This window comes from Lissotriton vulgaris, chromosome 5 (genome assembly GCF_964263255.1).
Source record: "Lissotriton vulgaris chromosome 5, aLisVul1.2, whole genome shotgun sequence".
Taxonomy (NCBI): Eukaryota; Metazoa; Chordata; class Amphibia; order Caudata; family Salamandridae; genus Lissotriton; species Lissotriton vulgaris.
In genome coordinates, this window is record NC_141693.1 from 868,328,992 (window position 1) to 868,342,615 (window position 13,624).

Sequence of the window (13,624 nt, forward strand, 5' to 3'; positions counted from 1 at the left end):
GCCAACAGACATGCACAAACACATGGGCACAGAGACATACAATGATAGGCAGGCACACACACATAAGATAGATGGGTATAAATGGGTACTCATACATGCACATTGTAGGAAGCTGGATTGCCCAGTGGATCACATCCTTCCACCACCCTGCACAACTAGCTCCTAGAAGGCCAACACTGTTTCACTGAGACAGCCTCATCTACCCCTTTGTAGCGCAGGACAAAAGTGAGGGCGACTTCAAGGAATGTGTGCTAAGGTTCACTGTACCAACAAAACACGTGCATCAGGAAACCACTCAGCAAAGCTCCCAGACCAATTTAATAAAATGAAAACCATGACAGAGAGACAGATAGAGACGCACACACAGACAGACAGGCCCACAAAAATAGACGCACAAATACAAACACACAGTCACAGAAAGGCACACAGACATGCACAAAATGACAGAGAAACATATCGATGGACACAAACAATGATGGACGGGTACAGACACAGTCACAATGACAGACGCAGAGAAACTACCACACAAAGGAAACACCAATAGTCAGTAAACAGACATGCACACAGTGAGAGACACACGGATAAAGACACACACTAAAGCACACTGTGACAAAGAGGCGCATGGACACAGTCACACACTGACTTTTGTCTCTATAGCATGGGGAAAACATTGTTTCTAGCTGTGACCGAAGGTTGTCTGCAAGGCCTGCCTGTTCCAGGAATATTGTGGCGTGTAGAGGTGTGTGGTGGGTGAGACAGCTACACAAGTGGATGCAGTGTTCATCATACCCGATGGGACCTGGATTAGTTTTATTTGCACTATTGGTTTTGTGCTAGACATAAAACACAGAGAAGAAGATAAAGATCCATTAAATGTGAGCTAAGGCAGAGAAACGCACAAGGTCTGAGAAGGCAAAGAGACACGACCGTAAAGGGGGGGCAAGAGGGGCGAGCATACAATAAAATACTCCACGTCTGGTAGTTGAAGAGGAGGAGGGGGCAGCTGTAAATGAGAGAAAAGCCTGATGCGAGGGAAAGGCGAGCGTGTTTTCCTGCATGGGGGTGAGACGTTTGTAAAACCCTAAAAACTGTACAAAGACTGCAAAACAAAATTGCACAAAATCTTCCTACGTCGATATATTTATAGAAAATTAGCAAATTAACTTTGTAAACAAAATTTCTCACATGGAGGGGTTACTCACGTTCCTCAAGAATGTTTTCCCTTCTAACCAGTCCTTGAAGCATGGGCAGGGCCGCCCGGGAGTGTCCGATTTGTGGGATTCAGGCAGCTACCAGCAATGGGGGCAGGGTTACCGCTGCAGAGAAGTAAGTGCCTGCCAGGCGGGCAACTAGAGCCAAATTTTCGGGGCTAATTGTTCCAGCCATAGGCACGGTGGCTCTAAGAATTGGTGAAACACAATAAAGCCTCATTGACAACTGAATGGTCTTTTAAAGACCTCTGAAGTACTCTGGTTCAAATGCAATTAGACAGGCGCCTGCCCGGTAAGCGGTCTCAGCCCGGGCTGACACACACGGGGTCGGGGGGTGCTGGTAATACAAGATAGCTACCTTACTTCCAGATCTTAAATTCACTTTGCTTGTGTTTGGTTTGAGTAATGAAGTGTTTTCCACGGCCAGCCATCACCCTATTCAGTGGAAGGAGAGCAGTTTGGCCGACAGAAACGCTGCGTAAAAAGCACAGGCAGTGCTTTTGAAGCAAGGAAATGTTTCTTTTCTGCAAGTCTCGAACATCTCTTCTTTATGAGACCAGCGAGAGCTTAACCAATGAGCTAAACAAGTTAATACGAGCAGCTGTGCATTCTGAAATAGCTGAAATAAATAGCGAAATGTCCGAGGTCCGATTCCAGTCGGGTCGAGTCAGACGTTTTTTTCCTTTAAATCACACATGCCTGTGCGAGACCTAAAAAAGTCTAACTCGACCCGACTGGAATCGGACTCCGGACACTGGGTTATTTATTTCAGCTGTTTCAGGATGCACAGCTGCTCGTCATGTTTACTCGCAAGTAAAAAAAAAAAATAAAGCCCACATCAAAGAAAACAAGGCACCATCACTGGGGGAGCAGGACACTGTGCTGCTAGATGACGGCTGGCGGCAGAAGGGGGATAACAACGCTACGGCAGTCCGAGACTGCAGCACGCCCTGACTTAACCCGACTAGAATCGGACCCCGGACACCTCGTTATTTATTTCAGCTGTGCAACCTGAAACAGCTGAAATAAATAATGAAGTGTCTGGGGTCCGATTCCAGTCGGCTCGCGTGTTTACTTCAAAGTTAAACAAAGCACAGCTGCTCAGCACCCCCCCAAGAGCCACTGTGTCCTGCTGTGAACCCAGCCTCCCTGGAAGACATTGTAGGGAAGTGCCTTCTGCCTGATGGGATAGCACAGTGGGTTAAGGTGACTCCTGAACATTTGTATGCAGGTCACATGCTCTTGTCTTGACCTGTATAAATTACAATGGCATGAAACTTTAGAGGAAAATTATTCAGTACAAAATCATGCCTTTGTTTGACAACAATTTTAACAAGCATTGGTGCCACGCGGCAAACAAAACAAGTCGGATGGGGTGGGGGGCGGGGGAGAAGGGGAGTGAGCAAGTGGGAGGGAAGCGCTGGCTCTCGGCATTACGTGGGCGGGGGTCGCATTCCTTTGAAGTGTGACGCAGGCAGGCGGCTCGGGAAGCAAATGGAAAGCGCGTGCACGGACACACATGCACTCGGCAAAATCCGCCTGGTTTAGCTTTCTGGTTTCACTTCAATATGTCTCGAAATCTGCAATGCCAGAGGCATTGGCAAAGGTCGAGGCCTAAAAATGACTATTCCCACTCCAGTGAGTGCAACAGTAGGGAAAGCATTGGATAGCGTAGGGGTAAAAATTACTATTCACACTCCAGTGAGTGCAACAGTAGGGAAAGCGTTGGATAGCGTAGGGGTAAAAATTACTATTCCCACTCCAGAGAGTGAAACAGTAGGGAAAGCGTTGGATAGTGTAGGGGTAAAAATTACTATTCCCACTCCAGTGAGTGCAACATTTAAAGTCGAATGAGGCGTTAGGCAGGGGTGCTTATTGGCACCACTCCTGTTCTCTTTATATACGAATGCTTTAGAACAGGAGTTGGTGTCAAACACAAGGGACCCTCCATCAGTGAATTTCCGCCCTATCGCTTCCCTCCTATATGCGGATGATGCGGTCCTCATGTCCCGCACTCAAATAGGACTACAAAGGGCCCTTTCTTTTTTATACAAGTTTTATGGACAGCCTTGGCCTAAAATTAAATGCCAAAAAAAGTTTTGTGATGTCATGCGGTTGGGAAGAAACAAGACCAGAAGGTTCCAGGCGAGGAGAAACAAGGTGTAAATTACCACTGCATTTAGTTATCTTGGAGTGCACTTTGATAGATCTGGTTCTTGGGCACCAGTAGTAAAGGCTAGGTCCCTACTCTTCATGAAGTCCATCGCAGCAATTTTTAACTTCTCTAAAAAACTGGGGAAAAGGCCACCAGAAATTTTATTAAAAATATACAGAGCAAGGTGCGTGAGCATAGCGATTTACGGGGCAGGAATTTGGGGTTACCAAGATTGCAACATAATCCAACGCATTGAAAATACCTTTTTGAGATCCCTTTTATGTGTTCCTAACAGTGCCCCTGTTTTTAATTGCCATTCAGATTTGGGGGTGGTATATATTACCGATTTGATAAAGGTACAACCCGTATTGTTATGGCACAGAATCTGGACCACAGAGAGCGCAAGATTAAACAGAGAAACAATCAGGGACTCTATAAGTCTAGATAAGGTCTGCAAAACTTATGATTGAAATATGTTAGAAGTTTTATGCAGGACATTGGTCATCCAGAGTATTACACCAAGCCCGATCGTATGAACCTTATAAAATGCAAAGATTTTGAAAATATGGCCATGTCTCATTTAGAAGAAAATAGATTAGCATTAGAGTTGAATAAACCTACAGTGATTAGCCACCAATTGACCCTTACAACTGTATGTATTCAACCCTATTTGCTTTGTGTTCAGGGTTGTTACGACAGATATCTTTAGACCAGATTCTGGTTTGGGACCTTCCATCATCTAATCACATACCCAATTGTAAATGACTGGTCAAGAGAACTGTGCCAATGTCCCTGCGATAATGTATCTAGACAAAGCAGCATGCATGTAGTTTTTTTCTGTAAGCTGTACAGAAAGGAGAGGAGAAGATGGCTAATACCTTTATTACATCAGGGCAGATGGAGACAATGTCGCCCTGCTTTCATACATTTATAGATGCTTGAAAATTACTACTGTATTGGGTCTATAGTGGGCTTCCTAAAGAATGTCTTGAGGACCAGGAAAGCTGTTAACAACTGAACTGTGGGAGATATGTTCTGGAACGCCTACCGAAGGGAAGAACAAAATTTCCCCAACTACTCGTCTAACTCTTCTGTAAGCTTTTAGAATGATGGCTGTCCATAAATGAGTATTTATATGCCATGTATGATGATGTATTGTTGGATTATGTGTATGCTTTTATGATTTAAATTTTTCAAAATCGAATAAAGCTCATTTTGATTGATTGATTGATTGAGTGCAACAGTAGGGAAAGCGTTCGATAGCGTAGGGGTAAAATTACTATTCCCACTCCAGTGAGTGCACCAGTAGGCAAAGCGTTGGATAGCGTAGGGGTAAAAATTACTATTCCCACTCCAATGAGTGCAACAGTAGGGAAAGCGTTGGATAGCGTAGGGGTAAAAATTACTATTCCCACTCCAGTGAGTGCAACAGGAGGGAAAGCGTTGGATAGCGTAGGGGTAAAAATTACTATTCCCACTCCAGAGAGTGCAACAGTAGGGAAAGTAAATATTTAATATATTAATAAAAATAAATTAAATATCAATACCAATAAAAAATTAATTAACAGTAATTACAAATTTAATATAATATAATAATTAACCAAATAAAAATACAAATAACTAATACTTATTAAAATTCATTACCTATTAATACAAATTAATTACCAAATAACAATTAATTAATTAGCAATTAGAAATGAATAAACAATTAAATCAAAATAAATACCAATAAATAAATTAAAATATTTAATTAATTACAATTAAATTACTTCCCTCCCTATTCCCCTATAAACCCACAACCCGCTATGTAAAATAAATTAATAAAATGAACATAATTATCAATTAAGCAATCAATAAAAAATAATTAGCAATTAAACATTAAATAATTAGCAATTAAAAATTAATTAACAATTATTTCAAAATAAATACCAAAACATAAATTGAAATATTTAATTAATTACAATTAAATTACTTCCCACCCTATTCCCCTATAAACCCACAATCCGCTACAGAATTAAATTACTCAAAAATTAAATGACATAAAATGTATTACTTAAAATAAATTATAATAAAAATATACACTTTTCACACATATACTAACATACAAAACACTTAAAAAAATTCGATATTATTAAAAATTCGATATATTTTAAAACCTATATTATATACTTCGATTTTTTGACTTTCTATATTTATAAAAATCGATATTAAATTACTTACCCTAAATTCGATATTTTTGTTGACTATATTCTGTCCATTCGATATTTTGTCCATTCTATATTTTTACTTCGATATTAATGTCAGTCGATATTTTGAATTCGATATTTTTTGCAGTTACCTTAGAAATCATCAAGGGGAATGTCAGAGTGTTTTTAAGAAATAGAAGCTAATGCTTGATTTTAATGTATCAAGTTACATAACTAGGCCTCAGTCAGAGACTAGGCCAAAGGTAGCTTGCATTGATATTCATTTTACAGTGATAGAGAACAGTTGACTTTTAAAATTACATGAATGAGTTTCCTATGCTAATGTTTCTTTCCTTTGTTTTTCCTTTTGAAAAAAATAAGTGAACTAGAATTCATTGTGTGGTGGTGTTTATTAGCAATCTGAAATTGATTAATTTCTGTTACTCAAGAAGCAAGCCAGGTGATAAATGTTCCTGTACTTGCAACATATTGAACGTCTTTGCCAGTGGCTGCTCTGAGCAGTTGTACTGTGTATTGCTTTCATTATTGCATAAATGTCATATTATTTTCAGCGGCAGCTCCTCCGCTAAGACGAAGGAGCGTCGTCCCACTGCTCTCCAAGTAGTAAAAAGGAAAAATAAACTGATAATAATAGAGCGTTATTATCATTTTATTTTTAGTATAGAGCCAGGTTAGGGCTGGGAGGAGCTGGGCTCGCTTCAGAGGGCAGAGGAGTGGCTGGTGCACCGTTAGTGCGCATGACGGTTTGGCTGGCCAACTCAGGCCAGCCAAACCGTCATGTGCACCTAGCACTTCTCCACCTGGCTGCATTGCACAGCCGAGTGGAGAACTGTTTCCGGTTCCCAGGCACTTCCTGAGCAACCAAACAGTCCGCTCAGACCAATCACGATGCTGGTGACAGCAGCATCATGATTGGCTGGGATGCTGGGTGCTGCCAGGAGGCAGGAAAAGAGGCAGGACGGAGCGACCAAGAGGGAAAGTCTTCTTTTTTTCTTTCTTTTTTGTAAACCCTCCCCTGTCTACCCGCCACCAGTCCCTAGCAGCTGCCACTGATTACTTTTCTAATTTCCATTGCATAATTATGCATGAAAGTAGGTGTTCGTAAATGTGTCTTATTTGATGTATCTTACATTTTTTTTGTTTTACTATTGGTCTGTGTAAATTAAACATTATTATTACAGCCATATTATATAGTTTCTAACCATGCAGAAAGTGTGCTTTTCACTGTCTAAAACCTATAAAATGGCAGACTTTTCTTGCTTTCTGAACTGTACAAATTACATGTTGGTCTGGCTATGTGTTTTATGCTTACACATTTCTTACCTTTTAAACTGTGTTGGCTCTGCACTGTCTACCTAATGATTTATACTTAGATGTTCCCTGACTTTTGAACTTAGCAGATTTTTGTTAGTCCTTTGCTCAATTATATTTTGGTTCTAGCTGTTTACTTGCCGACGAGGTCAACCTTATTTTGATACTTCTTAAAACTTGGGTTATTTGATGCATTACTGATGCAGTTTTGAATTTGACTAACAAACACAGTTTGCCTACTGTAAGGATTTTTTTGTTAGAATTCTTTATTGAGTTTAATATGAGAAAACAGTGGTACAAACTAACAGTACATTCACAGCATGATCCGTCAACATAAAAAGCCAGAGGTCGGAGGGCCAGGGGCCAACAGTACCTCTCATGGCATGAACAACATAGAACAGTACATGATACCCACAGTGTTAGAGGCAGGGGCTAACCCCAATGGGTGGTGGAAAGGACCTGTGAAGGACCTGGGTATAGGTCTATGGGTACATTTGGCATTACAGTGCCCATCCTGGTCGATGCCGAGTAGGGCAAGGTGGAGCTGGCACTGAATAGAATGGACCGAGAGGAAGTAGTCACGATTCTGAAGTTTGCGGCAGGGAGCTGGGGCGGTCCTAGATTCAGGGTGAGTAACATGGGAGGGATGGGGGAGAATATCTCATCTGAAGTAGGGGAGGGTTGGAGGGTAGTGGGAGGGATTGGAAGAGGTCCAAGCATCTGTAATGAGTTTTACATTTGAAGAAACCTTTGGTCTTGACTTTTAATTTCGTCATGTGAAGGTTCTCTTTAATGACAAAGGGTCACTGACTATTGAGGCTCACATGGCTCGATCCTGCTTTGCAATCCTTTTAATTTATTAGTTGAAAGTGTTGACACTATCACACCATGCTCTAGTAAAATACTTGCATCAGTATGCTTTACATTTCAGCACCTGCTACATACTACACCCATATCACTCTCCAGCTGAATAGACCTAGCTTATATGGTCAGGGACTACCGTCCATCCCCCTCCCCGTCTTGTGCACCCCCACAATTAATAGAAATTGCACATGAGAGGAGTTTCTTTGGAAGGCGGGGGGTCTCACGACCCCGCGGTCGTATTTATTAAAATTTGAAATGAACAATATTTACACAAGCATTTAGGCAGAAAATTTACTGACATTAGATTACAAACAATATAGACAGGTATCAAAGGGCTAACCTTAACAAATGTCTAATACAGCGTGTTTCCTAACCGAATCTAACATGCCACACTTATGAATTTTCTGCCTATCCTAATTTTGGGCCTACGGCAAGGTCGCTAACCGGTGTCTAATCCTTATCAGCAAGCTACGCCCTGACGTATGAGTGCGCATGCGCAGAGGGCCTGTTTACTGAGCGGGTACTTCCCCCCTCCCGGTTACCCCCGTACACTCCATGAACTCCATTAACCAAAAGGGGGGGCCCTTGCACTCGTTTAATGACGTCATAGTGCACGTGCGGGGTGGCTAACCAGCCCAAAGAAAGCGTGACTCCCCCCTACCCTGCACCTATCCTACCAAGAGGATGTACCACCCCTGGAGTTCTAGGAGAGACCACTTGTCCCTCCCCTTGGGCGAGACCCCATTCAATAATGGCGCCACCCCCTAAGGACCTTAAATTGACTGCTCACCGATCATGACCTTACCACCTGACCAAGGACTATCAATAAATACGACAATGATGTTACCTGTAACAGGAAAAATTCACACAAAACACGTTACCGTGAAAAAACAAGCATAACATTGATACTACAACATGTAAACGGGAAAAAAGGCCTAAGGAAAAAACTTACACCAAACACTGTTATGGTGGAGAAATCAAACGAGCATGAAGGTGCCAAAACAATCTAACATACAGGCACAAGAATCTGCTTCAGGGGCTGGTGGGTGGTTAAAATTACAGGGCGCCTCGCGCTGAGGCGGGGGATAGCCTAGGCAGCGCGGGTGCAAGAGAGCACTTCCTGCGCTCCCCCGTCCTTTTAAAACCACTGGGGGGTGTACTAGTGGCTACCAGTCCGCCCCCATGGCTCCCCCCTTTGACCAGGAAGTAATTACATTGTTTCCGGGTCAACTAGGGAGCCGGCACCAACCGGCGGTAAGACGCACTCGGCGCGTCATCAAGATGCGGCGTGGGGCACGCCCCACCACCGATCATGATAAGGGAAGGAGGGGGCCGGCACCCTGCCATACGTGCGTGGGGGCTGAGTGGTCCCCCTTTCCTTATGGTCAGGGACTACCATCCATCCCTCCCCGTCTTGTGCACCCCCTCAATTAATAGAAATTGCACATGAGAGGAAGTCCTTTAGAAGGCGGGGGTCTCACGACCCCCTGGCCGTATTTATTAAAATATGAAAACAAATTAAAATTTGAAAAGAACATTATTTACACACCCAATTAGGCAGAAAATTTACTGACATTAGATTACAAACAATGTAGACAGGTATCAAAGGGCTAACCTTAACAAATGTCTAATACAGCGTGTTTCCTAACCGAATCTAACATGTCACACTTATGAATTTTCTGCCTGTCCTAATTTTGGGCCCATGGCAAGGTCGCTAACTGGTGTCAAATCCTTATGAGCAAGCTACGCCCTCACGTATGAGTGCGCATGCGCAGAGGGCCCGCTTACCGAAAGGGTACTTCCCCCCCTCCCGGTTACCACTGTACGCTCCATGAACTCCATTAACCAAAAGGGGGGGCCCTTGCACTCTGCGCCGTTTAATGATGTCATAGTGCACGTGAGGGGTGGCTAACCAGCCCAGAAAAAGCGTGATTCCCCCCTCCCCCACACCCATCCAACCAAGCGGATGTACCGCCCCTGGAGTTCTAGCAGAGACCACTTGTCCCTCCCCCTGGGCGACCCCATTCAAGAATGGCGCTGCCCACTAAGGACCTTAAATTGACTGCTCACCGATCATGACCTTACTGCCACAGGCCAGCATAGTTGACCAACTATCTGGCCCCCCCAATCTATCCTCCTCCTCTGAAAGGTCATGCCTAGTAGGAACTCCCCCCCGCAGCCATGTCAAAATGTTCCCCAGAAATAGTTTGTTTCCTGCCCTAGTCAGGTGGACCCTGTCTTGTAAGAACAACTGTTCCCCCCCGACACACCCATGTGGTATGTTCTTCAGTTGAGGTGACCAAAATAATTAGTCCCCCCCCCTCCATCTGAGTCTAGGAATCATCTGCGACCAAACAATGGCGCAGCCTTGGCGTGTTTTAGCCAACCAGTTTACCTCTGAGATTAAGTCTTCCACCAGGACCCTCCTGCCCAACTTCACCAGGTCGTTACCCCCCAGATGTAAGATAACCACTGTGGGTGGAGGGGTGTGTCTATAGAGCAACTCTGTAAAGAACCCCCTAAACTGACTGAGGCAGAGGCCCCACCTTACCATGAAAGGAAATCTTGAAACCCACCTGTTCTGCCCTCTGTCTATAGTTACCTGCAAGAAAAACAGATTTAGCATGTTTCAGAAATGAATGACCAACTACCCATACAACTTGTGTCTCGTTCTTCTGTGCTTGGGTCCGTCGTGATGAAGGTACTTGCTGTTGGTGAACCGATGTCAGTTTCTGCCCTGTGTGACAGGCTCTAGAAACTGAAACATAAGCAAACAAACAAGACAGGTGTCAGCGTAAATCATCCTGCCACCTCACAACATGTGCAGCCGCACATAACGTTTGTAACAATTGGAAGACCATATACCAATCCTTTTTTCACACTGCTCGCGTGTAACCCTCTAGCCGATGCTTCGGTGGCAGCTCCTATCCGGAATGAATGCGTCCCAAAGTCTTTTGCTTCGAAACCAGCCCTGTCCACTGTCATTGCCAATACTCTTTGGAATTGGAACCTGGTCAGTGGGGTACTCTCTGTTTGGTGAAGGCCTCGACATGGGACACTGGGCAAGAAGGATTAGTCCGTGCGTGATGGAGTACCAGCCCATCCCCCCGAGCTTCCTGATCAGTCTTTGATTTACCTATGGTAATCAGCAGTGTGTCACCCAGTAGTTTTGTGTGCTCCATCCGGAGCCCACCCAGCATGTCCTGCTTACTGCGAGTCACCAGTTCACTTACCCGGAATGCCCCATAAAAGGCCAGTGTAAATGCAGCTCTGAACAGGAGTTCCTCCCCTAAAGAACTGCAGATGTCAGACAAGGCATTCAATAATGCCGCCAGCCATTCTAAACCTATCAGTTGTCTGTTGTCCATGGTGGCTGTCTGCAAGCACCGCCACCCCCTGAATGCCTTACGCACGATTAAACTATTTGTGGGATCTTTGGCGCCCTTAATCTGTGCAAAGAAAGAGACAGCGGCCATGTGCCTGCCTGCCGTTGATGCGGAGAGCCCTTTTTTATGCAGGGCATCTAGGTACTGAGTAAACTTATGTGACTGATCCCTCGTCTCTGCCCAGTCCTGTCCCAAAAATGAGCAATAAGACACAAACGCCCCTTCGTAAGCAGATCTGGCCCTGGGCGCTAGGCTAGCTGCCACAAGGTTCTGTAGCTGGGGGCACCAATTTGCCAGAGAGTTGCTGGGAAATGTGCAGGTGCCGCTTCTGCTGACAGTAGATGTTCCCTGAATACCTGCATCTTAAAGGGAGAGAGTGCATCAGCTGCATTATTCAAAACCCCCGGGACATGTTTGGCCCTAAACTGTACAGTGAGTTTCATGCAATGCAGCACAATTTCCTTCAGTAGGTGAAGTATAAGTTTACACTGTGCTGCCTACTGGTTGATACATTCCACTACCGTCATGTTATCTGACCAGAAGATTACAGATCAATTACACAATTGGTCAGGGCAAACTGTTAATGCCCCCCAAATTGGAAATAGCTCCAAGAAACCGATGTTAGCTGTCTGGCCATTCTCCTCCCACCATACTGGCCACCGTTGGGCCACCCACTTGTTTCCAAGTATGGCGCCAAACCCCACACTGCCCGCAGCATCAGTCCATAGACCCAACTCTGCAGACACAGTGGGGGTCCCGCACCACACTACTCTGCCGTTGAAGCCCTCCAGAAATGCAATCCAAATACGCATGTCCTGGCGGACCTCTGCCGGCAGCCTAGTGCGATGGTGTTTCTCCCGCAGGCCTGTCATGGTCTGTGCGATTGAGTGGGAGAATGGGCGTGCCATGGGTATCACTCTTAGCATGAAATTCAGCTGGCCCACAGTCTGCTGTAGCTGTTGTAGTGTCACTTTGTTTTTGGCCAGACATTGCTGGAGGGCCGCTCTAATTTTCCTGATTTTGTCTTTGGGTAACCTGAAACAACCCTCCACTGAGTCCAATTCTATACCTAAAAATTCCAATGAGGTTGCTGGACCCACAGTCTTCCCTGCCGCCAGCGGGACCCCAAAAGCCCGCATGAACAAGCAAAATTCCTGCAATGCCCATGCACACTCCTGCGTACCGCCGACCTGAGAAAGAGAAAGTCATCCAGGTAATGCTTGACATGGAGGTGTCCTGTTGTTTGCCTAAAAACCCATTCCAGAAAATAACTACATTTCTCAAAATGAAATAGAACAACCAATGGGCATACACTTATCCATATAGAATTTTCCTTGGAAAGAGAAGCCTAGGAGATGCTGATCTAGGGGATGAAGCGGCAGTAGCCGAAAAGCAGATTTAATGTCTGACTTTGCCAGCAAGGCTCCCGGTCCCAGAGTCCTCAACATATCCTCTGCCTGGTCAAAGGACGCATACCTGACACTACAAATGTCTTCATCAATGGCATCATTTAACGATGTGCCCTTAGGTGCTGATAGGTTATGAATGAGCCTGAACTCGCCCTTCTCCTTCTTTGGCACCATGCCAAGAGGCGAGCAATCAAAATTATGCACAGGGATGCTATTAAAATGACCAGCTATCCTGCCTAGGCGCAGCTCTTTAGTAATTTTAGTTGCTGCCACTTCTGGGTTGTCCCTAACAGACACTTGGTTTCTACATTCTGCCATTCCAGTATATCCCACCGCTGGGATCCTAAAACCCTGGCAAAAACCTTCTTGCAACATCCTTGCAGAGGCATGGTCTGGGTATCTGTTCAGCCAAGGAGTCATAGTCAGAACGTCAATGGGGGAATGAGACACCAGCCGTCCTCCCTCCCTAATCCTGTTTCTTTCTTCCCCTGTTTCCAGAGGCGTTACCTTTATTACGGCAAGTTGTTTCTGGGTGGGAAGGTTGGTTACAAATGGAACATGCATGCCTGAACTTGCAAGAGCCTTGTGTCCTGGAACATGAACGCTTGTTGAAATCCCTGCACACTCCTTTTCGCCTCCCACTGTTCCCTGTTTTAGGGGCCGTGCCACCCCCTGTGCTGGCCGAAAGGGCTGCTGGGGTTTGAAGGGGTAATTTTTGTTCCAACTTGGCCCAGCGTTCCCTGGTTGCCCTGCTGTAAACTGGCCATACCATGAAATAGAATCCACACGATCCCATGACAGTGAGGGGTTAAACTCTTTAGCCTTCCTGAAACTCATGTCATACTCCTTCCACCCGTCCCCTCCATAATTGTCACTGAAAGTTGTGATCCTACTCTGGTAACATGCCATTTCTGCCTGTAAATTCGGGGAACTCTCCGCTGTAATTGCCATGAACACTGAAAAGGCCCTGATCCAATTGATCAATGTCTTCTCTACCCTGAATCTTGCCACTTCTCCCCGCCATTCGCTAGGCAACATCCATTCTTTCTGCTGCCTAGCATACTCCATTTCCCTGTTATCC